Source organism: Drosophila suzukii (genome assembly GCF_043229965.1).
Source record: "Drosophila suzukii chromosome 2 unlocalized genomic scaffold, CBGP_Dsuzu_IsoJpt1.0 scf_2c, whole genome shotgun sequence".
Taxonomy (NCBI): domain Eukaryota; kingdom Metazoa; phylum Arthropoda; class Insecta; order Diptera; family Drosophilidae; genus Drosophila; species Drosophila suzukii.
This window is the reverse complement of record NW_027255896.1, coordinates 28,598,399-28,623,695: the sequence shown is the minus strand read 5'-3', so window position 1 is coordinate 28,623,695 and position 25,297 is coordinate 28,598,399. Positions and strand designations below refer to the sequence as shown.

General features: G+C 37.7%; 1 protein-coding gene across 1 annotated transcript in view; it reads right to left on the bottom strand.

Annotated features, from left to right (window-relative positions):
• Positions 1-25,297, bottom strand: part of DIP-lambda (Dpr-interacting protein lambda) — a 1,126,682-nt gene that overhangs the window by 284,399 nt on the left and 816,986 nt on the right. The window lies entirely within an intron of this gene.

Here is a 25,297-nt window from a genome sequence, read left to right as displayed (position 1 = left end):
TAAAATAAAAGCTTATGCTGAAACTGTCGCATCTCGTTGTTAAATGAAATTATGCTGACCGATGCAATTTGATTGAAAATCGGAAAGCAATATGTTCTGAACTTAGAACGCAATACTGCGGGCTTTCAACGGAAAAGTTTGGGCTTCGAACGGAAGCTTGTGTTTACTTTACGATTGGTTTATTTGTCTTAGCAGGACGGTCAAGCGCGGCCCTCGAAGTGAATGGCAAAGGCAAAGGCAGAATCTTAAACAAAGGCAAAGGCAATGTCGCTGAAGGCAAGGGTAACATAGCTGAGATAGAATTCAAAAATTTGTTTATAAATTCCATAACTGAAACCGTTTCACGGGTTGGATAACTCTCCTTCTTCTAAAATGGATCTTCCCGATTCAATATGAAATTCATTTAATTGATCTCTTAATTCTGATAAAAAATTTTCTTGGTTAATAGATTTTTCTGGTTCTGGCCGTTTTTTTTTGGTTACAAATAATATGACATTTTTATATTTTATAATAAGTAAAAAAATCAAATATATAATGATTAAAATTAATAATATAAAGGTAAGTGATATTTTGGTATTATTAATTTTAATGAAAGGATTTAAAATGTTTATATTATCTAAAGAAAGTTCTGAGTTATTTGATAATATGTAATCGGATATTTCATAATTTTTGAAGTGGTTCGTAGTTAAGTAGTAAAGAATTTTGTTTTCCAAATTGGTATAAGAAATATTATTAATTTCGGTTGTACCATTAAATGTTATCAAAAATGAACCGTTTAAATGAGAGTTGTTCACAATATTGTTACCATTTATAAGAATGGCACCCTCTTGTATGATGCCTATTTTTTTATTTTTCTCTCTTATTTTTTTACAAGTGGATTTCTCGCCATTTAATAAGCGGGTAAAACAAGTTTTTTCATTATTTAAAGTGCAATAATTATTAAAAAGTTCGTTCTTAAAGTTACATTTCATAAAACATATTTGCGCATTTTGCGACTTGATTGCTTAATACTAGTTTCCTATCGATTTGGGAAATCGCTCTAGCGTAATATATTTCGCATCTGTTTTTTATTATTGGGTATTTTATATAAATTATTACAAGTTCTTTATGCAGAGCGATTTTAAAAACAGAGATGTCCATTAGGTCAGCGATAATTACTGGCTTTTGTTCATGTTTTAATATTTCCATGATGTCATCATTGTTTAATATTTTGGTATTAAAAACGTCAATTTTTGCTAGTGTGATTGTGTCAATTAAATTTTGCAGATCAAATGTTAATAATCGTAAGCGATGTTTTCGCAGTGGTAAATCTTGATCAATAAAAACATTTTTAAAATCATCAGAAAGAGATTCTATCTCTTTAAACAGTTTGGAATTGATAATAAATTGCTTATTATTATTTTCAATTAATTCATCGATTTTATTCTGTATTTTAATAAAATCATCATGATCCGGAGTTCCAGCTAACCATTTCCACACAGTGCCTATCTCATTTATCCCCCTTTTTGACCTAGTTGAAATTAATTGGGATAAAATTATTTCGATTACTTCTATGTCATATTTAATTTCCCATTGTGACCTTTTATTAGTATCCCTTTTTATACCCGTTACTCGTAGAGTAAAAGGGTATACTAGATTCGTCGGAAAGTATGTAACAGGCAGAAGGAAGCGTTTCCGACCCCACAAAGTATATATATTCTTGATCAGGATCACTAGCCGAGTCGATCTAGCCATGTCCGTCTGTCCGTCTGTCCGTCTGTCCGTATGAACGCTGAGATCTCGGAAACTATGGGAGCTAGGCTATTGAGATTTGGCGTGCAGCTTCCTGAGCTTCTTACGCAGCGCAAGTTTGTTTCAGCACAGTGCCACGCCCACTCTAACGCCCACAAACCGCCCAAAACTGTGGCTCCTACAGTTTTGATGCTAGAATAAAAATTTTAACTGAAATATATTGTTCTCATCAATACCTATCGATTGACCCAAAAAAAAGTTTGCCACGCCCACTTTAACGCCCACAAACCGCGAAAACCTGTGACGCCCACAATTTGCATGCTAGATAAAAAATTTTAACTGAAATGTATTGGTCTCGTCGACACCTATCGATTGGTCCAAAAAAAAATTTGCCACGCCCACTCTAACGCCCATAACGCTTAAATCTGTATACCGCCGGTAGGTGGCGCATTTTAATCTCGCTTTGCTGCTTGCATATCTCCATTTAGCTGAGTAACGGGTATCTGATAGTCGAGGTACTCGACTATAGCGTTCTTCCTTGTTATATTATCTGATTCCAATTTTATTATTTCTTTATAAAAACTTAAGTTAGTTACGTGGAATAATTCTGCGTATGAATCGTACGTCAATACGTCTTTATTGTCCTTGAATAAAAGATACTCGTGACTTGTATAGTCTATTATTTCTGATTTTGTTAATAAAGTAAGGTGTAGTATGAGCACCTGATAAAACATTTTCTGGAAAAGGAAAAAAAAGTAATATATAAATTTTTAGAATTTTATATTATCTTTGTGAATAATTCTATTTCTGTTGTTGATTATTATTTTGTTAGGTAAATTTTCTTTAACTACTTGTTATACCCGTTACTCGTAGAGTAAAAGGGTATACTAGATTCGTCGGAAAGTATGTAACAGGTAGAAGGAAGCGATTCCGACCCCACAAAGTATATATATTCTTGATCAGGATCACTAGCCGAGTCGATCTAGCCATGTCCGTCTGTCCGTCTGTCCGTCTGTCCGTCTGTCCGTCTGTCCGTCTGTCCGTCTGTCTGTCCGTCCGGATGAACGCTGAGATCTCGGAAACTATGGGAGCTAGGCTATTGAGATTTGGCGTGCAGATTCCTGAGCTTCTTACGCAGCGCAAGTTTGTTTCGGCACAGTGCCACGCCCACTCTAACGCCCACAAACCGCCCAAAACTGTGGCTCCTACAGTTTTGATGCTAGAATAAAAATTTTAACTGAAATGTATTGTTCTCATCAATACCTATCGATTGACCCAAAAAAAAATTTGCCACGCCCACTTTAACGCCCACAAACCGCGAAAACCTGTGACGCCCACAATTTTCATGCTAGATAAAAAATTTTAACTGAAATGTATTGGTCTCGTCGATACCTATCGATTGATCCAAAAAAAAATTTGCCACGCCCACTCTAACGCCCATAACGCTTAAATCTGTATACCGCCGGTAGGTGGCGCATTTTAATCTCGCTTTGCTGCTTGCATATCTCCATATAGCTGAGTAACGGGTATCTGATAGTCGAGGTACTCGACTATAGCGTTCTTCCTTGTTTTTTATATCTAGTTATACCCGTTACTCGTAGAGTAAAAGGGTATACTAGATTCGTCGGAAAGTATGTAACAGGCAGAAGGAAGCGTTTCCGACCCCATAAAGTATATATATTCTTGATCAGGATCACTAGCCGAGTCGATCTAGCCATGTCCGTCTGTCCGTCTGTCCGTCTGTCCGTCTGTCCGTCTGTCCGTCTGACCGTCTGTCCGTCTGTCCGTCTGTCCGTCTGTCTGTCCGGATGAACGCTGAGATCTCGGAAACTATGAGAGTTAGGCTATTGAGATTTGGCGTACAGATTCCTGAGCTTCTTACGCAGCGCAAGTTTGTTTCAGTAGACTGCCACGCCCACTCTAACGCCCACAAACCGCCCAAAACTGAAACTCCTACAGTTTTGATGCTAGATAGAAAATTTTAACTGAAATGTATTGTTCTCATCAATACCTATCGATTGACCTAAAAAAAAGTTTGCCACGCCCACTTTAACGCCCACAAACCGCGAAAACCTGTGACGCCCACAATTTGGATGCTAGATGAAAAATTTTAACTGAAATGTATTGGTGTCGTCAATACCTATCGATTGATCCAAAAATAAATTTGCCACGCCCACTCTAACGCCCATAACGCTTAAATCTGTCTACCGCCGGTAGGTGGCGCATTTTAATTTCGCTTTGCTGCTTGCATATCTCCATTTCCCTTTGAGTAACGGGTATCTGATAGTCGAGGTACTCGACTATAGCGTTCTTCCTTGTTTTAAGTTTATTTCTTTCCCCGTGTTTCTTTTCATAAATTACCTGTCCAACATGATATACTTTTTATACCCGTTACTCGTAGAGTAAAAGGGTATACTAGATTCGTCGGAAAGTATGTAACAGGCAGAAGGAAGCGTTTCCGACCCCATAAAGTATATATATTCTTGATCAGGATCACTAGCCGAGTCGATCTAGCCATGTCCGTCTGTCCGTCTGTCCGTCTGTCCGTCTGTCCGTCTGACCGTCTGTCCGTCTGTCCGTCTGTCTGTCCGTCCGGATGAACGCTGAGATCTCGGAAACTATGAGAGCTAGGCTATTGAGATTTGGCGTACAGATTCCTGAGCTTCTTACGCAGCGCAAGTTTGTTTCAGTAGACTGCCACGCCCACTCTAACGCCCACAAACCGCCCAAAACTGTAACTCCTACAGTTTTGATGCTAGATAGAAAATTTTAACTGAAATGTATTGTTCTCATCAAAACCTATCGATTGACCTAAAAAAAAGTTTGCCACGCCCACTTAAACGCCCACAAACCGCGAAAACCTGTGACGCCCACAATTTGCATGCTAGATAAAAAATTTTAACTGAAATGTATTGGTGTCGTCAATACCTATCGATTGATCCAAAAATAATTCTGCCACGCCCACTCTAACGCCCATAACGCTTAAATCTGTCTACCGCCGGTAGGTGGCGCATTTTAATTTCGCTTTGCTGCTTGCATATCTCCATTTCCCTTTGAGTAACGGGTATCTGATAGTCGAGGTACTCGACTATAGCGTTCTTCCTTGTTCCTTTCTGTTTTCATTATGTGTTTCTAACATTTTCTCTTGTGTATTTTTTAAAATTTGAGGAATGTTATCGTGCTCTATTTTATTATATAGTACGTCAAAAGGTTTTTGGTTCGTTGTAGAGTGAATGCACTGATTATATTCTTGAGCGGCTCTTATTACTATTTCGGAATAGTCGGTTAGATTAAATTCTTCTTTAATGCATCGAGCTAATTCTGTTAGTGTAGAATGTGCCCTTTCAACTTGTCCGTTTGAGGTACTGTGCCTCGGGTCTGCGTAATGTAAAGTTAAACCGCACCTTTGTGCAAAAGATTTAAATTGGGCCGAGGTAAAGCTTGGTTCATTATCGGTCATTATCACTTTGGCTTGTGGAAATTGTTGAAGAAGTTCCATTACTTTGTTTTCGATATTTAATTTATTTTGGATTTCTTTTACTACTAAACATTTTGAGTAAGCGTCAATACAAGTTATGAAAGTAAGACTTTGCGCGTAATATATGTCGATGTGTAAATTTTCGCCTTCTTTACTCGGGATTGGGGCTTCTCCAATTGGAATTTAGTTGGGTGTCTATTATATTTGTTTTCATTGCAAATTTTACAATTTTTTATATATTCTTTTAATTTTGTAAGTAAGTTTGGCCAATAATACAATCTACTGATTTGTTTATAATTTTTGTGCTCTGCAATGTGTTTCTTCGATTATAAGTGCTCTGTCCTTAGGAGTTTCTACATCTTGGACAAATATTTTTGTATACAAAAATTTATTCACAAAATTATCTTTAAGTGGTTTTTGAATTCTATAAAAGTCCTCTAAAGTACAATGAATACCTACCGTTAAATTAGGAGGAATATATTCTCTTAAGATTGATATCAAATTTTCGGGAGTGTCAAATTCTATTATATGTCTGGTATTTTCGAATATATTAATCGACTCATGTATTGTATACCTCCCCGTTGCTAGCAATTGTTGCTTAAACTGGTTTAAGGGTTTACGGGTTTCTTGTATAACATTCTCAAAACTACTCTCTGCTGAATGCTGAGTGCTTTGATCTGAGACCGATTCGTTACTGTCAGTTAAGTTGTTGATCTGAATTCTTGATAAGGCGTCTGCAACTACATTAGTTGTACCTGGCTTATAAATGACTTTAGGAGTGAAACTTTCTATGAAGGAGTACCAGCGTTTCATTTCAATATTAGGATTTTTATCAGAGATTGCGAAAGATAATGGTTGATGATCGGTTTGGATTTCGATTCCAATCACTATAAGTATAAGTAATTTCTTAGATTTTTAAGAGCCCATACTATGGCTAAAAGTTCCTTTTTATTAGTTGCATAAACTTGTTCCGTTTTAGTCAAGGTTTTTGAAATAAACGTAATTGGTTTACCTTCTTGAGATAATACTGCACCAATTGCGACGTCCGAAGCGCCGGTGGTCAGGGTAAATTTTTTATTATAATCCGGTTGAACTAATTCTACTTGAGCAATGAGATTTTCTTTCAGCTCGTTAAAAGCTTTAATAGCTGGGTCATCCAGCTGAATTAACAATTTTGTTGACATTCTTTTTGAAATTTTGCCATTATGACCTCCAAGATATTTTGTTAGAGGTTTGGCTATAGAGGCGTAATTTAAAACAAATTTTCTATAATAACCCGTAAGGCCTAAAAAACTTCTTAGTTCCCGAATATTTTTTGGAAGCGGATATTTAATTATGGTGTCAATTTTTTCTGAGTCTGTCTTGATGACGTTATAAGATACGATGTATCCTAGAAAACTGGTTTCGCGTTTAAAAAACTTTGATTTTTCTAAACAGATTTTCATGTTTGCCTTTAATAATATATTTATAATTTTGTTTAAGTCTTTATAATGTTGTTCAATCGAGTTTGAGAATATTATAATGTCGTCCATGTAGACATGACATGTTTTCCCTATTCGTTCTCTTAGGATGTCGTCCATTGATCAGTCAGGTATGGTATTTTCATTTAATTTTTTATAGTCAATGACGAGTCTTAATTTACGGCTTCCGTCTTGATTTTCTCCTTTCTTTGGTACTACCAGAACTGGTGAACTATAAGGGCTTCGACTAGGCCTTATAATTTCCTCTGCTAACATTCTACTGATTTCGCTGTTCACGAAGTCGGTGACAGAAAAAGCGTACGGATATTGTTTCCCGTATATTGGCCTGTCGTGAATAAGATTTATTTCCCCCTTTATGTCTGTTCTAAAAGGAATTTGCATATTTATCTTTGAATGCTCTTTTTCAATATAGAGAACTATTTTTTCCTTTAGTCCGTCTAAGTGATCAGTACCTATATTGTTTATCTGTTGTTTGTCGGATAACTCAACGACGGCGTGCTTGAAATTTTAATATTTCAAACGATTTTTATTTATTTGATTTTTGACGGTAATTACTTCGTCGGCACTCTCAGGATCTTGAATTCCCAAGATATTTGTATTTTTTTTGACGGTATTTACTTCGTCGGCACTCTAAGGATTTTGAATTCCCAAGATATTTGTATTTTTATTGACGGTATTTACTTCGTCGGCACTCTCAGGATTTTGAGTTCCCAAGATATTTGTATTTTTATTGACGGTATTTACTTCGTCGGCACTCTCAGGATTTTGAATTCCCAAGCTTTTTTCACTATTTTCCACAAATAATGAATCTGTGTTTTCGCTATTTTTTTCATCAAAATATTTTTTTATAATAAATTCTTTTAACGGAAGAATATTATTTTCTTCAATTAAACTTATTTCATTTTTTCCTCATTATCATAATATTTTAACTTTTCTGTTTTCCCTTTATATTCCAAGACTCCCTTTTCTATATTTATTATAGCTCCAATTTTTCTTAATAAATTAAATCCAACTAGCAGATCAGATTCTAATCCTTCGATTTCATAAAATAATTGTCTTGTTTCAAATATATTTACCTAATACCTAATACCTAATAATTGAATACCCATGAACTGTAGTTACCTTTTTGTAATTGATAACTCATTTTTATTTTCGAAAATTCCCTTTTTTATATAACAAGCAGTGGCTCCTGTATCTATTAAAATCTTTAACTGCTTCTTGGTTTTTCGGTCTGTCCTATTTAAATAAGGCATTCCCCTGTAGGGGTCTGGTCTAAAAAATGATCTTCGTTGATATTGTTTAATCTGGTTACTTTATTAGCTGGCTGATTTACTGTTCCATCTGGTTCCCTTTTCTGAGCTTGAGTTTGCTCTTTATTTTGATTAGCGCGATAGTAATTTGATCGATTATTATTTTGATAATAATTATTATTGTATCTACCTCCACTATTTTTTGCCTGCCAATTATTATTCGGCTGTCGATTGTAACTAGGTTTATTCTGGAGTTGAATCGATGGATCAACATCCATTGGCTAGACGGCTTGTTGCTTTTGATTATTATTATGATTATCGTTTTGCCAAAAATTTCCCTTTTGTGGCCAATTATAATTCTGGTTATTACTCCAATAATTTCCCGTTTTATTAGTATTATTGTTCTGTCTTTTTTGATCAAATCGTAAGTTGTTTCCCTGATATTTATTTTCATTTTTAAATCCATTAAACCTGTTTGCAAATTGAGCACGGAAATTGTTTGATTCTAGTTCTTGGACCTTTGCCAAAGCATTGGGTAAAACTGGTGGATTTAATGAGAAAAGAGTTTCTGAGATAGATCCATTTAGCCCAGATATACAAATTCGTAAAGCATTGCTCCTTATTGTTTTGTTTGTTTCTTTGGCAATTACGCTGTCCTTTCCGTAAGTCATTATGGTTTTGTTTATTAGTAGTGTCATTTTTTTATTGACTTCATTATAGTATTCTGTAACTGTCATTCGTCCCTGCCTGAGGATACTTAGTTCTGACTGGAGAATATGTATTGGTCGTTTATCGCTATATATAAAGTCCAATCTAGATAAGATTGCTCGAAAGTTTAAAACGGTGCCATGATTGGTAAGAGCATCATGGGCAGCTCCCAAAATTTTATTTCGTAAAATTGTTAAGGCGATAAAATATTGTTCACTTTGAATTTTATAGAGACTCATTACAGTTTCTGCGGCTTCCCTCCAACCTACATATTGTGTTGGTTTCCCCGTGAATTTTGGAAAAGATTTTACCACTTCAAGTGTTGTATCGCATTTTATAGTTGGGTCGATTATTTGTATTTTATAATCCTCCACAGTGTTTGCATCTGTGGCTAACTTTCCTTCTAAACCTTCTATTTTCCTGCTCACTTAATTTAATTGAACATTTATCAATCTATTTATTAATTCCACTGTTAAGCCGCCTGCTGTGGCTATACTAATTGCAGAAAAATTTGGTGCTGAACCTCCGGTTGCCATGGTTAGATTTATTTCACCAAAGCTATTTATTAAATCTTCCAGATTGTTTAATATTTTTTATTAAATCGTGAATCTATCTTACTTTCTATCAATGTTTAAATCTTATATTATTTTTTTTTTTTTTAAATTTCCTGATCTTAGATTATAATTTTTTAATAATTTTTTTTATTGAAAATTAATTTCTCACGAGACTGTCCCGATGGGGTCTTCCTTCTGTGAGGTTGTGGGTTGATCTTCCTTCCTGGATTCAGTAGAAATTATTGGCAATAGAATGCCCTTCCTTCCTTCTTTAATTTTTCCTGTTTCAGCGAGTTGTGATTTTGTTGTTATTGTTGTAAGAGCTGGTTTGTTTAACTGTTTTTGTTTAGTGCGTTTCTGGTTTTGCTTTATTTTGTGTTCTTGTAATTTTTTTATTTAAGATTTTGGTCCACCCTTTTTTTAAAGTTCACCTTTAAATGGATCATTTCATTTTTTAATTTCCATTTAATTATGTTTAACGACCACTGTCACTTTGTTGTGATGTTTGGTGGATTTTTTAATTTCTCCACTAGAAATGTTGAGTTATTGGCCGCGCGAGCTCCGTTTATATTTAACTTATTTTTCACTAAATAATTTTTGGAACTTTTTAATTAACGCGGCCCCACGTTGGGCGCCAATTAAATTCGTCGTTAATAGATGAATTAAAAAAATTTATTTTTTATTTTTAAAACTTGGGTGATAAACCTTTATTCTTAAATGCAATTAATACAAGACACTTTTTAAAAATTGTGAACCGATCGCGGTCTCGGATAAAATAGGACTGAATCTGAATTCTAAAAAATTATCCAATAAACCTCGGTCAGAAGCTTTCCTTTTCTTAAGCTTCCAGAACTTTAATTTTTGTTTAAAATAAAAGCTTATGCTGAAACTGTCGCATCTCGTTGTGAAATGAAATTATGCTGACCGATGCAATTTGATTGAAAATCGGAACGCAATATGTTCTGAACTTAGAACGCAATACTGCGGGCGTTGAACGGAAAAGTTTGGGCTTCGAACGGAAGCTTGTGTTTACTTTACGATTGGTTTATTTATCTTAGCAGGACGGTGAAGCGCGGCCCTCGAAGTGAATGGCAAAGGCAAAGGCAGAATCTTAAACAAAAGCAAAGGCAATGTCGCTGAAGGCAAGGGTAACATAGCTGAGATTGAATTCAAAAATTTGTTTATAAATTCCATAAGTGGAACCGTTTCACGGGTTGGATAACTTACACGCGTAAGTTAACATTTCGCATTGTCTGGCTCTGACGTCATAGCTTTTTTCTTTGGAGGTTTGTGCGCGTTAGAGTGGGCGTAGCAAAATTTTTTTTGGTCAATCGATAGGTATTGACAAGACTAATACATTTCAGTTAAAATTTTTTATCTAGCATCAAAACTGTAGGAGTTACATTTTAGAGCGATTTGTGGGCGTGGCAGTCTGAAACAAACTTGCGCTGCGTAAGAAGCTCAGGAATCTGTACGCCAAATCTCAATAGCCTAGCTCTCATAGTTTCCGAGATCTCAGCGTTCATCCGGACATACGGACAGACGGACAAACGGACATGGCTAGATCGACTCGGCTAGTGATCCTGATCAAGAATATATATACTTTATGGGGTCGGAAACGCTTCCGACCCCATAAAGTATATATATTCTTGATCAGGATCACTAGCCGAGTCGATCTAGCCACGTCCGTCTGTCCGTCTGTCCGGATGAACGCTGAGATCTCGGAAACTATAATAGCTAGGCTATTGAGATTTGGCGTAAAGATTTCTAAGCTTCTTACGCAGCGCAAGTTTGTTTCAGCAAGGTGCCACTCCCACTCTTACGCCCACAAACCGCCCAAAACTGTGGCTCCTACAGTTTTGATGCTAGAATAAAAATTTTAACTGAAGTGTATTGTTCTCATCAATACCTATCGATTGACCCAACAAAGTTTTCCACGCCTACTCTAACGCCCACAAGCCGCCCAAGCCTGTGACGCCCACAGTTTTCATGCTAGATAAAAAATGTTAACTTAAATGTATTGGTCTTGTCAATACCTATCGATTGATCAAAAAAAAATTTGCCACGCCCACTCTAACGCCCATAACGCTTAAATCTGTCTACCGCCGGTAAGTGGCGTATTTTAATCTCGCTTTGCTGTTTGCATATCTCCATTTGCCTTTGGTCGAGGTAGTTGACTATAGCGTTCTTCCTTGTTTTATTTGTATTGACGCTTACTCAAAATTCCTAGTAGTTAAAGAAATACAACATGGAATAATGGAATTACTTTCAAGGTACTTATGACCGATAACGAACCAAGCTTTACCTCGGCCCAATTGAAATATGTGTACGTGACGGGGTGACGGGGTTGAAATGAGATTCGTTAAATTATGAATTCTTTTAATACCCACTGATATCCTTTTGTAAAAAAATATTTAATTTGCAACTCTTAAACAGCTTTAGCAGCATCAAACAAACTTATTTTGTTATTCTCAAATTGAAATTGCGTTCCTATGTTTAAACAAATAGGTTCACGGCTTGGTACAACAAAAGGCCCCAATCTGCCATAAAAGAAGAAGTTCGCTCTGTCAGTGAACGGTCGTGTTTTTGTCTCCCAATTTTTGTTCCTGTTATCCATAAACTATCGGGGCTTAATTTATATTTACTTACATTTCAATAGCTCTTTATTTCCCCTACAACATCCGTAAGCTTCGCGAGTGCATAGTGATAGTTTTGTGTTTAAATTAACAAAATTAGTTTGCAAGTCTAATCTCTGTGCAGTGTTTGTTGTTATTGTTTTTTTCTAATTGCCTTCTCCTTTTCTTCCAAACGCTGTTTGAAGCCTTAATAGTCTAAACGGTAGTTACCCGCTCTCCCGCACTCCCGCACACAACTTTTCTTTTGGAACATCAAAAACTTACGCTCCCCCAGCTTACTCACTCCCGCTCACTCTCTCTCGCTCTCGAACTCTCTCTTTTACTTGCGAAGCTTTATTATCGTTGCCTGTTATTTAAAGAATGGCTAATCTTTGATTTCGGCTGGACAACAGAGCATTCGTGCCATTCGTGCGAGAACATTTTTCATGCAAAATGCCTTGGCTAATTGGGCCTGGTACGCGATGCAATCGACTCTCATGTCGCTTGCGCTACTATTGTGATGAATGCATTGCTTATAAAACCCAGGCAATCTCTATAAGGCGGCTTACAAAAAGCGTTGTTACGGAATTAATCCGGAACATCCGTAGAAATACGGATCTGGTTGTGGCGCTTAAGTCGCAGCTCACTAGCCGTATGCAATCTGAGCCCGATTCTCCTAAGCCTAAAAAGATCGCGGTCGATAGGCAACCCACGGTAGCCGGTAGTGAAACTCTCTCTGGCTATACGGGGTCTGCAGCACAGCAGTCGATCTCAGCTGCCGCATATTCGATTTCCGAATGCAAATGACGCCAGATTTTGCCGTATGAGATGGTCGAAAAATCTGTTGTAAATAATACAACAATGATTCCAACGCCGCATGTTGACTTAACGTCCGGAGTACCGACTGAAGCTGGTAGTGCAGCCATAAGTGCCGTAGTACCAAAATCTGTCAAATGCATCACAAACAGTCACCTGTGTACCGCAGTGGAAACAAATTTTTGTTTCTCGGCTGAGTCCTGACCTTTCATCCCTTTAAAGGGTGAATGATTTAATTTTCCATATGCTAGGAAGTATCATCATTTAAGATCGGTGTTCCCTGTGCTCATTTTGCAACTATGCGATCAGCCAATTTTTGGCCTATAGGAATTTTTGTTAAAGAGTACAAAGCTCAAAAAAAAAAAATCGTTCAAGGGAAGTTGGAAATCCCTGTGAAGATTCATCTACATCTACATCTTCATCTATCCTATAAAAAAAATTTGCGCTCATTAATAGCCTTATAGCTTGCACGGATTGGTCTAATCTGTACTTATGTACTATGTACTGCGTAGTGACTTTGTGTAGACCATTGCACAAACTTTTTATTTTGTCTTTATAAACGTCCGATTTCCCACACAGATGGAAGGAGTTCATAAAAAAGGGAGTAAATTGAACGCATGTAAATACAGAGGTATTTCAAAGCTATCAGCTTACCTAGGCTCTTTGAGAACATTATTACGCCGCATTTGCAACACACTGTAGGTCGCCTATTTCCTCTTGTCAACACGGATTTATAAATCGTTGGTCGACGAAAACCAACCTTTTGCAGCTTACTTTATTTGTGATAAGTGGTTTTAGAAAAATCGTCAGACAAATGTGGTTTACACTGATTTCAGTAAGGCGTTTGATTCTGTAAACCCCCGATTCTAGTTCCGAAATTGGACCTTTTAGGGTTTCCAGGTGATCTTCTTAAGTGTATCTTAGGTTATTTGAATGGCAGAACTCAAAGGGTCATTTTTAAAAACTCTTTTTCATCCCGAATCCGAGTTACGTCCGTTGTAACACAAGGAAGTCATCTTGATCCGCTTTCGTTTACATTTTTTTTAAATAAACTTCCTCGTTAAGTTGTGCCTGCAATATAATGATCCCGCACAAAGATTATCTTTACAATTTGATCTCAATGCTTTTCAAACATGGTGGATGGATAGTGAATTAGGTTTAAATGGTTCTCAGTGTAAGCTAATGACCTTTTTTGTGTCAGCCCTCACTATTCAACTTATGCTTTGAGTGGTTGTGTGTTAGATAGGATAACGCATGCTGACGACCTTGGAGTCTATATGGATCCTAAACTTAAATTTTCTCCTTGGCGTGCTGGCATTTATCAAAAGGTGGTCAAAGGAATTCGATGATCCCTATGTCACAAAGACCTTGTTAATTTCATTAGTCCGACCAATTCTTGAGTACTGCGCTCCTACTTGGAGTCCTAATATGGGGTGTATATAGACCGGGTTGAGTTTGTGCACAAAAACTATACTACCATGCTACTCTAGTAGACTACTTCCAATTAACTTACCAGTATAAGCTAACCGTATAACTATGCTTGGTATTACGTTTATTAGAAATCTTATTCATGGTGATGTGGAGAGTCCCGAGTTACCTGCATTTTAATGTGCCAAATAGATTCACTTGAAACTATATTCCTCTAGTATAAAATCATTGTATCTCTAATTATGCAATGCATGAACCTTTTAGAGTACTTTGCAATGATTATAACAGACTATATCACCTAAAATCTACTACCGCCTCACTACCTATCTTTAAATCAATAATACTATCCCACTAAGCAACTAATTAGTTATATTTTATGTATATTGTCTATTCGAATTTTGACCCGAAATTTTTAATTGTCTATTGTTACATTGTCTTTTTCTCTGTCCTCAATTTCGTTTACCCGCCCAAAACGGTGAAGGGCTCCGCGCGTAACAAGTTGCTTGGTGTCGTAGGGCCACATGTATGTACTGGCCATAGAGCATCAACGTCCAAGATAAAACTTTTATACCCTTGCAGAGGGTATGTTGATTTTAGTAAGAAGTTTGCAACGTAGTGAAGGAGACGTTTCCGACCCCATCTTGATCAGCATGACTAGACGAGTCGATCTAGCCATGTCCGTCTGTCCGTCTGTACGTCCGTTTCTACGCAAACTAGTCTCTCAATTTTAAAGCTATCGGGCTAAACTTTCCCAAGAGTCTTATATCTGTTGGGGCAGGGTGGCTTGATCGTTGGAAATAGTTGAAGCCCCGAGATTGAATGGTACGCAAAAAAACACGGGAGTACTTTTGGGTTTTTACGCGACTTTCGTAGGTGTTTATTAGTACACTTTGAAATAAGAACTGCTTAAGCCTAACTTAACTTAAGCGCTCCAGAGCAGAGCGGAGACTTAAGGGAGAGATGGAGAGGGAGAGCGGACGGCAGTGCGAGCGCGCGAGATGTAGACATCTGGATAAAACTGCCGCTCGACACTGCCTCCTGAAATTAAACGCCCTTTTGACGTAAACAATATCTTTTAAGTAGTTTATAAGTCGGAAACAGCCGGATCGGATATTTATATCTTATAGCTCCCGTAGAAATAATCGGAAAAAATAATTTAAAAAATTATATCTTTGGTGTTTTTTGGAAATAACATTTTTTAATCAGTTTTGAATTTCGAATTAAATTTTATCAAGATCGGACGACTATATCATATAGCTATGGCAGCTATGGCAGAACGATCGGAAAATTGGTGGGAAAATAATATGAAACAAATTATAGCTTCGGTGTTTTTTAACATATAACCTTCTACGCTTGAAAATATCATTTTTTAAATAGTTCTGAATTTCGAATTTAATTGTATCAAAATCGGACGACTATATAATATAGCTGCCATAGGAACGATTGAAAAATAATATGAAACAAATTATAGCTTCCGCGTTTTTAAACATATAACCTCCTACGCTTGGAAATAACATTTATTAATTAGCTCTGAATTTCGATTTTTACTTTATCAAAATCGGACGACTTTATCATATAGCTGCCATAGGAACGATCGGAAAATTGGTGGGAAAATAATATAAAACAAATTGTAGCTTCGGTGTTTTCTGACATATATACTATTGGGGATATCATTTTTTGTATTTATAAATTTAATAAATATAACTGCAAGGGTATACAAGCTTTGCCTTGCCGAAGTTCTTATACCCGTTACTCGTAAAGTAAAATGGTAACTAGATTCCTCGAAAAGTATGTAACAAGTAAAAGGAAGCGTTTCCGACTCCATTAGGTATATAAAATCTTGATTATGATCACTAGGCGAGTCGATCTAGCCATGTCCGTCTTTCCGTATGAACGCCAAGATGTCGGAAATCTTCTTGCTCAGCGCAAGTTTGTTTCGTCAGTGTGCCACGTTCACCCTAACGCACTCAAAACGCCCAGTTTTGATGCTAAAATAATATTTTTAGCTTACATTATTATTCTCGTCAATACCTATCGACTGCCCCAAAAAAAGGTTGCCACGCTCACTCTAACGCCCATAACGCTTAAATCAGTCTACCTCCCACATAACCATATATTGAGATCACGGGTAGGTGGCGCTCTTCAATCTCGCTTTGCTACTTTCATATCTCCATTTCCCTTTGGTCCCTTTAGCTGAGTATCGGGTATCTGACAGTCGAGGTACTCGACTACAGCGTTCTTCCTTGTTTCTTTCGCCATTTCTCTGTAATTCATTTTGTCAGCGTCTTTTTAAAATGTGATGTTCATAATCTTAAGGCATACCCGCAACTAAATGGGTTTTTCCGATAATTAAGCTTCCTTAACGAAGTGCCCCAAGTTTTTCCTATTTCGCTTTGTCCACTGAGACGTCATCGTCTCAACATCTTGCTGTCGAGCTTTCTGATATATGGAAATATAATAAAAATAATAGAAATAAATAAAATATTTCATTTGCACATAAATAAATTTTACACGTTTTCTTCAATGGCAAAATAATTTTAAATTTCAATCTTATTTTTTAATTTCAAATTAAAATTGCATGCCTATGCTTAAACAAATACATATAAACTTTTAAATAAATAGATTCACGGCTCTCCTTCACACCTTTTCTCTACATTATCTTAATCCTAACTAAGTTATAAAGGTACAAATAAAATAAGTGGCAAAAAGCTCATGAAGAAAAAACGGCTTGATATAAAAACAAAAAGAACAACAGAAATAGTTCGAAGACGCGTGCTAAGAAAAAATTGGTTCAATAAGGGACTTAGTGCCCTAAAAAATAATTTATTAAAAAAGTTTTTCTTTTCCCATTTCTCTGTTATAAATTTGGCCAAAGTGGTTTTAAAATGTGCTGTTCATAATTTTAGGGGATATCCGTATTTAACTGTATCCGTATTTAATCAACATTCCCAATTTTTCCCCATTCCGCTTTGTCCAATGTGGAAATAAAAAAAAATAAAAAAGTTATGGAAATAGCCAATTTGATATGAATGTCTGTTTGTATGCATTTGTGTGTGTATACATATATGGTTTTGCAGCTGACGGGGTAAGCTGAGATTCGTTCTAGTAACTATAACAAGCCATAGGTAAAGTCCACACGCGTTTGTTTTACTCTTGTTTTTATTTATTTAATTCTTATTTACATATAAGAAAACACATGAACATCTGCCCTCGGCTGATGCTTGAATAACAAATGAATGTCAGCGTGATCGGCATCTGAGGACGAACCATCGCCTCTTCCTGTGGTCAATAGAGAGTCACTCCCAACACTCTCTCGCACCGGTTCCCACATCCCTCCTTTGTCAGCTTGAATTTTAAACCTTCAACGGGTGTTGACGTGACTTTTCCAAATCCGTGGTTGTCGATCCAAGATCCGGAACGCCTTTCCTGGTACTGGCAGCTGGAATCTTCTTTAGGTGGCTGGCATCCCTAAAAAGTGTTTTTCCCCCACCTGACACTTTTTCTATGTTACATTCACGCTCTAAAACTTCATGTATTGTGGTATTAAAGTTTGGTGTTAACTTACTTGGAAATACTAAGTTCTTCATAAATACTTGATCGCCTACCTGTATGCTAACCTCTTTCGCTCCTTTTTTCTTATCTGCAACTACTTTACCTTTATGTTTTTGTATGGAATTATTATCTTTTTCTTCTGAGTCATGAACTTCACCCAATACATCTTGCACACTTGGAATTTTGTCCCTAAACATTCGATTAAACATTAGTTCAGAAGGAGAGGTTCCTGTTGTGCTGCGAGTAGTAATGTCTTCTTAAAAATTGGCTTTGATCAGATGAGCTATCTTCAACCTCTTTATTAGCGGTCGATTCATATTTTGGACTTCACCATTCGCCTGTGGCCAATATGGTGGAGTCCTTATTAATTTGCTACAACATAGTTCAAACATCGCACTAACATATTATCTCCCGTTATCCGTTCGCAGATATCTTGGGAAACCCAAACTACAAAATATTACTTTCATGGCCCCGATAATCGATTCCGATGATATGGACTGTAAAAACTTTATTTCCATATATCTAGAAAAATAGTCTACGAATACGAGAAGGCATTGCCGTTTGGAAGTGGTCCCAGTAGTGTCGGAAAAACTGTTCCTTGCATCGAGGCCGTCCTCAACGGTTGAGAGACTAATATGCAATCTTTGCAGGATTTCACAAAGTTTTCCCCATCTCGATCGATGCGTGGTCACCACACCTTGACTCTCAATCATCGCTATATGTACGACTCACCAGGGTGTCCTTCATGAGATAGTTCCAGAACTCTTTTTCGCAGACTCTTTGGGATAATTAGCCGTGTTCCCCTTAGCATAATGTTCCCTATCATCGTAATTTGGAACCGGAATGGGTAAAAACTTTTGGATGTGGCACTATCCCAGGAATTGGCATACAAACAGGTCATTGCCTCCACAATTTCCTAATCAGCACTACTCTCCAGTGCTATATCGCAAATGTGTAATGATGTTTCATGGGATGTTGTATTCAATTATTCGAAATAAATCATGTTCAGTAACTTTCCAGTTCGAATTTGTTGATGCTAATTGGCATAGTCGGGATAGGGTATCGGAAATGTTTTCTTTAAATTTATAAGCTTGCAGGCGTAAAAGCCATAGCTCAATTCGAGCGGGCGGTTTTGAGGTTGGTTTAAAAATGGTTTCGTGTGAAGTATTTTGCGCCTCTTAGCTTGGTCATAAACGTGTCAAATACTGGTAATGGATGGTTCTCCCTAAAAATTGCCTTATTTGCCAGTCATTTCGCCAATTTCTTTAATTGCTATAACCATGGGCGATATCCAGGCGGAATGACCTGAACACTGGATCGATGATATCTAGGGCAAGAGCTTCTTCCAATTTCGCGGTTACTTTATCCTCAGGTGCAACAGGTATACGCCTTATAGGTTGCTGAATTGGCTTGACGTCTGTATTGATCGATAGTTTAACTGGTGGTGTTACTTTTTGTATTTTCTTAACTTTAAGCCCGAAACGTAGCACATTTATTTTAATTGCTGTATCTTTCTCGAATAATTAATGCGTTCCGTTTTTTATTACATTAATCGAAGCAAACACCTAAGGACTCTTGCCAATGGGTACAGGGGCTTCGAAAACGCAAATTATTTGTAGCAATTGGTTGGTTGATTGGTTGAATTTGACCAGACGTTGAATAAAGTGGCTTTCTCCGTCAAACGGCCTATTTGGGTTCACGGACCCTCCTGAGATTTTTCTTATCGCCTCAGTTTCTGGCCTTGAATGCATAATCTCCGACTGCTTATTGATTTCCTTATCGACTTGACTGGCATCGATCACCTGTACCAAAGTGTACTCTATTTCTAGTAATTTCTTTTTCAGATTCACCCCGGCCAAGCTGTCGATTATTTTGTCTTTAAGGGAAATCTCCTCAACTTCTTCTTTAGTGGCTCCAAAGGCCAAACGGCCTATTTGGGTTCACGGGCCTTCCTGAGATTTTTCTTATCGCCTCAGTTTCTGGCCTTGAATGCATAATCTCCGACTGCTTATTGATTTCCTTATCGACTTGACTGGCATCGATCACCTGTACCAAAGTGTACTCTATTTCTAGTAATTTCTTTTTCAGATTCACCACGGCCAAGCTGTCGATTATTTTGTCTTTAAGGGAAATCTCCTCAACTTCTTCTTTAGTGGCTCCAAAGTCACATTTCAGAACTTGAAGGCGCAATCTTAAAACACATTTAGCAAAACCTTCTCCTTCTGTAGGACAGAGATTTCTGAATACATGTCTCTCAAAACTAGAGTTCTGCTTTGGTGAGAAATATGCGTTTAATTTATCGACCAGCAGCAATTCATTTAATTTTTGACCGTGGAGATAACAATAGTCTTCGTGCTCAACATGACCAGCAGCCAACAAATCAAGCAGTAGCCAAGTTGGGAACAGTACCAGGCGCTCAGTAGCACCCACTGCAAATGAGAATTGCTGATCAGCATATTATATGCCTCACTAATTCACTGTCTCACCGACTCAACGGCACACTGACCCGCCAATGCAGTCAGCACATTGTGCAGTGTCAGCCGAGCCAACTACCTACTTTAGAATATAGCTTATTTCACTAATCATTACACTAAGCTTTCGTGTTCCAAGAAGTATATAAGCATGTATCAAATGAAGAATAAATCAGTTATCAACGCATCTCATAACTCCGCGGTTCTACTTCCTACCTCTGGGAATAGGGCTCAACCTTAGTAAGTTAGCTCAACCTCAGCGCAATTCCGCATCGCCTGTGGTCCGGCATCGCAGTAACCATTGTTACCATTGTCGCAACGCGATCGCCTTGCTAGTGTCTACTTCGGGTATGCACAAACATAGGTGACCCCGACGTGATCCTTTACCAACAAAGGATCACACTCGAACAAGCCCCATCCCAACAAAAGCTGAACCTCTGACTGGTGAGAAGACCCGTTAAGTTCACTACATCCACCCGCCCTGGAAACCATAGCTCATCCAGCTTCACAGGATACTCAGCTTAATCCAGCTTCACAGGATTCACAGCTTCTTCCAGCTTCACAGGATACTCAGGTTCGACCAGCTTTACAGGATACTCAGCTTCATCCGGCTTCACAGGATACTCAGCTTCATTCAGCTTCACAGGATCGTCAGCTTCACCCAGCTTCACAGCATACTCAGGTTCGACCAGCTTTACAAGATACTCAGCTTCATCCAGCTTCACAGGATACTCAGCTTCATCCAGCTTCAGAGTATACTCAGCTCCATCCAAATTCACAGGATCGTCCGCTTTATGCAGCTTCACAGAATACGCATCTTCATCCAGTGTCACAGGATCTTCAGATTAACCCAGCTTCAAAAGATACTCAGCTTCATCCAGCTTCACAGGATACGCTTCTTCATCCAGCGTCACAGGATCTTCAGCTTAATCCAGCTTCACAGGATACTCAGCTTTATACAGCTACACAGGATACGCTTCATCATCCAGCGTTACAGGATCGTCAGCTTAATCCAGTTTCACAGGATACTCAGCTTCATCCAGCTTCACAGGATACTTAGCTTCATCCAGCTTCAGAGGACACTCAGCTTAATCCAGCTTCACAGGACACACAGCTTTATCCGTCTTCACAGGATTTTTTCTTTCTTCCAAGACACACAATATGTCTACTTCATTCATTGAGGAAACAAGTCACACAAGAATCGATTTACACAATCGATTACTAGACAACCAAAATGAGCTTCAAGGACAGATCCAACAGCTCATAAAGAATTATGGCAAGGATTCGGTCGAACGACGCCACCGAGACGGGTTTTATTTCGGTAAGCTAAATCTCATAAACGATTTTTGGCAGCAGTTTTGCGACCTAGATGAAGAAGTCCAACAAGCGGCATTACCCACTGGAAGTGAGTACTCTTCACGATTAGTAGCACTTAAGGAGCTGGTCGAAAAATATCAGAAAATCTTTCTGGGCAACATGCCGACTGGAAGCGGACTTCCGAAGGCCCCAGACGAACTTCGGCTAATCTCAAAATCACAACAGGAGATCAAGTCAAAGGAGATTCCGCAATTGACACGGTGATCCGACAGTTGCAGAGAAGATGCAACGAATTGGAGTCATCATTAACATTAGCATCGAACGCCCCAACCGTCACCCCAGCCCTACAAAGGCACCTGGATCTCCATTGGACAGCACACCTGGGGCCGCAGCTCTGGCAGAAGCAGAGCTAGCCCAAATCCACACATTATACGAAGAATACGAAATGAACCTTCTTCGAGAAAACGACGCGCCAATGAGCCTAAACTTGGTACTTCCGCCAATTAGCATTCCGGAGTTTAACGGCGAGTATCTAGACTGGCCACGGTTCCATGATCTCTTTGTGGAGTTGGACCATAATAAGACATACTCGGCCTGTCAAAAACTACATATCCCACAGAGTTCGCTTCGTGGTGAAGCGATGAACGTTTTGACAGACACAGCCTTCTCACAGGATGGCTATAACGACGCCTGGTTGCGTCTAAAAGCCAGGTAACAGAACGGAAAAATACGAGTATTCGCCGCCATAGCAAAAATTATTGACCATAAGCCTATAGACGGCTCCTCGCGCCAACTAAGGGCCTTACATGAGTCTATCAAAAACTCAATGAGTATTCTTAAAAACCTCGATGTCAGCACAAAATCCTGGGATCCAATCTTGTGTTTTATTATTAAATGAAAACTAGACCAGCAGTCTCTAGCTGCTCTAGAAAATTCAGCGGATGCACCAACGGAAATTTCCGCGCATATTTATTTTAGCTCCAAACATAAATTGCAATATAATACAAAAACAAGCAAGTTCACCTACTCCACTTCTCGCGACAGCACCACCCTTTAGAAATTTTTAGAACTTTGTGGATTTGAAGTCCCCTTAACATTAAAAATTTATTGAGTAAAACATTGACAGGTGCCACGGAAGAGTAATAACGATAATGGCTAATACAAATGGAATTAATTTTAGTAATTATTATAATAATTAATTATATTATTATTAATATAATTATTATTTTAGCGGAGAGTATCGATTTTCCAATGGCAAAGGTGCACAAATCATCAAAACGTTGACTTTTCACAACAACCAGGGTTACTACAACTACTGAATGACTCTTCAGGTTGTTAATACAAACACAAGGCTAATATTCGCTGCTGTAAAGCTTATCTTTAATTATAATATAAAAGTTTAAACTTATAAAAGTAGAATTAATTTATTTAAATTATTATGTAGTTTAGATTATATCATCTTCGGACAGAATTAATTCTTGATTCTACTACAACGTATAAAGATCACCCAGCAGTTGATTTTTTATCATGCTGAGAAAGGACATATACAATACGAGTATATGACAATAGCATTCTCTACCTTGTGATAATGCATGAGTGGTAAGAAATCTAGAAGGAAGGTGCCAAAAAAAACTTCCCCACACCCTAAATAAAATCGTCATCAATATGACATTATTTAGATGTCAATATGTATGTAACCGCAAACTTCTATTTGCACACTCACACTAACATTTAAAATATGTATTTAGTATATATTTTATATTATTAGGAATGTACTTACCTGATTCAATATACACTAGCACTAGCTACGGTTATTGGTAAATTTACTTTAGACAACAAATACTTGAATCTAGTATCAAACTGGGGTTCCTTGCTAAGCGTAACTAATAGCGCTTGGATGGTAACTATAGTGCACGTATATATACAGGGGTGGTCAGAAGTATTTTCACAAAACAAATGTTAAATATACTCATAATTTGAACATACTTCATGTTAACTTTTGCATCAATGGAAAGGTAATTAAAATGCCGTTTGAATAATGCAATACTTTTCTAAACCCATTCAGTACTTATTGAAAAGGACGAATTTGGGTGAAAATCTTCTTTTTAAACTTTTTTCCACGTCTTGAAAACTTAAATTTTTTGATGCAAAAAGTTTTTTCTGCTTCTATAGTGTCCGAGATCACAGCGTTCACACGGTCAGAAGGATATGGCTAGATCGACTCGGCTAGTGATCATGATCAAGAATATGTGTAATTTATGAGGTCGGAAACTCTTCCTTTTACCTGTCACATACTTTTTCCCGAATCCAATATACCCTTTTACTCTACAGTACACAAAGAAAAGACGGGTGCGCGTTTGGCACGAAATTTCGCTTCAGTAAAAACCTACATAAAACAATTTTGAGAACGACCAATGTCCAATAAAGTGTCTCGAACAGAATTTAAATATTTTATCAAATGTGACATTAACAGAAATTAAGTAAATCTGTTACATCCCCACCCCACGCGTCTTCGCTCTCTTTGCTAACGCTCTCTTTTTTATTTGCTGAGTATTTATCTACTGGTCACAACACATACAAAGTACAGCCATGTAAATATGACGAATGAAAGATTTTCGCTGCTCTTCCCTTTAAAACATTCCTGAAAATTATTTAAGATAAAAAAAAGTTATTTACGGTTTTTTTTGGGTATGAATACAATGTGTTAGATATTTATATCCTTGCAAAGGGTATGTTAATTTCTGTTAGAAGATTGCACACAGTATAGTAGACATTTCAGACCCCATAAAGTATACATATTCTTGATCAGCATGACTGGACGAGTCGAACTAGCCATATTCGACTGTCTGTCCGTCCGTCTATTTATCCCGTTCTACGCAAACTAGTCTCTCAGTCTTAAAGCTATCGGGCTGAAACTTTCTTAAAAGTCTTATTTCTGTTGCAGGTAGTATATAGCCAGATCAGAAAACTATATCCTATAGCTCCCATAGAAATTATCAAAAAACAAGAAAGGATGTTAGCTTCGGCAAGCATAAGTTTGTATACCCAGGCAGTTAATTTTTATACCCGTTACTCGTAGAGTAAAAGGGTATACTAGATTCGTCGGAAAGTATGTAACAGGCAGAAGGAAGCGTTTCCGACCCCATAAAGTATATATATTCTTGATCAGGATCACTAGCCGAGTCGATCTAGCCATGTCCGTCTGTCCGTCTGTCCGTCTGTCCGTCTGACCGTCTGTCCGTCTGTCCGTCTGTCCGTCTGTCTGTCCGGATGAACGCTGAGATCTCGGAAACTATGAGAGTTAGGCTATTGAGATTTGGCGTACAGATTCCTGAGCTTCTTACGCAGCGCAAGTTTGTTTCAGTAGACTGCCACGCCCACTCTAACGCCCACAAACCGCCCAAAACTGAAACTCCTACAGTTTTGATGCTAGATAGAAAATTTTAACTGAAATGTATTGTTCTCATCAATACCTATCGATTGACCTAAAAAAAAGTTTGCCACGCCCACTTTAACGCCCACAAACCGCGAAAACCTGTGACGCCCACAATTTGGATGCTAGATGAAAAATTTTAACTGAAATGTATTGGTGTCGTCAATACCTATCGATTGATCCAAAAATAAATTTGCCACGCCCACTCTAACGCCCATAACGCTTAAATCTGTCTACCGCCGGTAGGTGGCGCATTTTAATTTCGCTTTGCTGCTTGCATATCTCCATTTCCCTTTGAGTAACGGGTATCTGATAGTCGAGGTACTCGACTATAGCGTTCTTCCTTGTTTTAAGTTTAAAAATACAAAAAATGATATTCCCAATAGTATAAGATAACATGTCAAAAAACGCCGAGGCTATAATTTGTTACATATTATTTTCACACCAATTTTCCGATCATTTC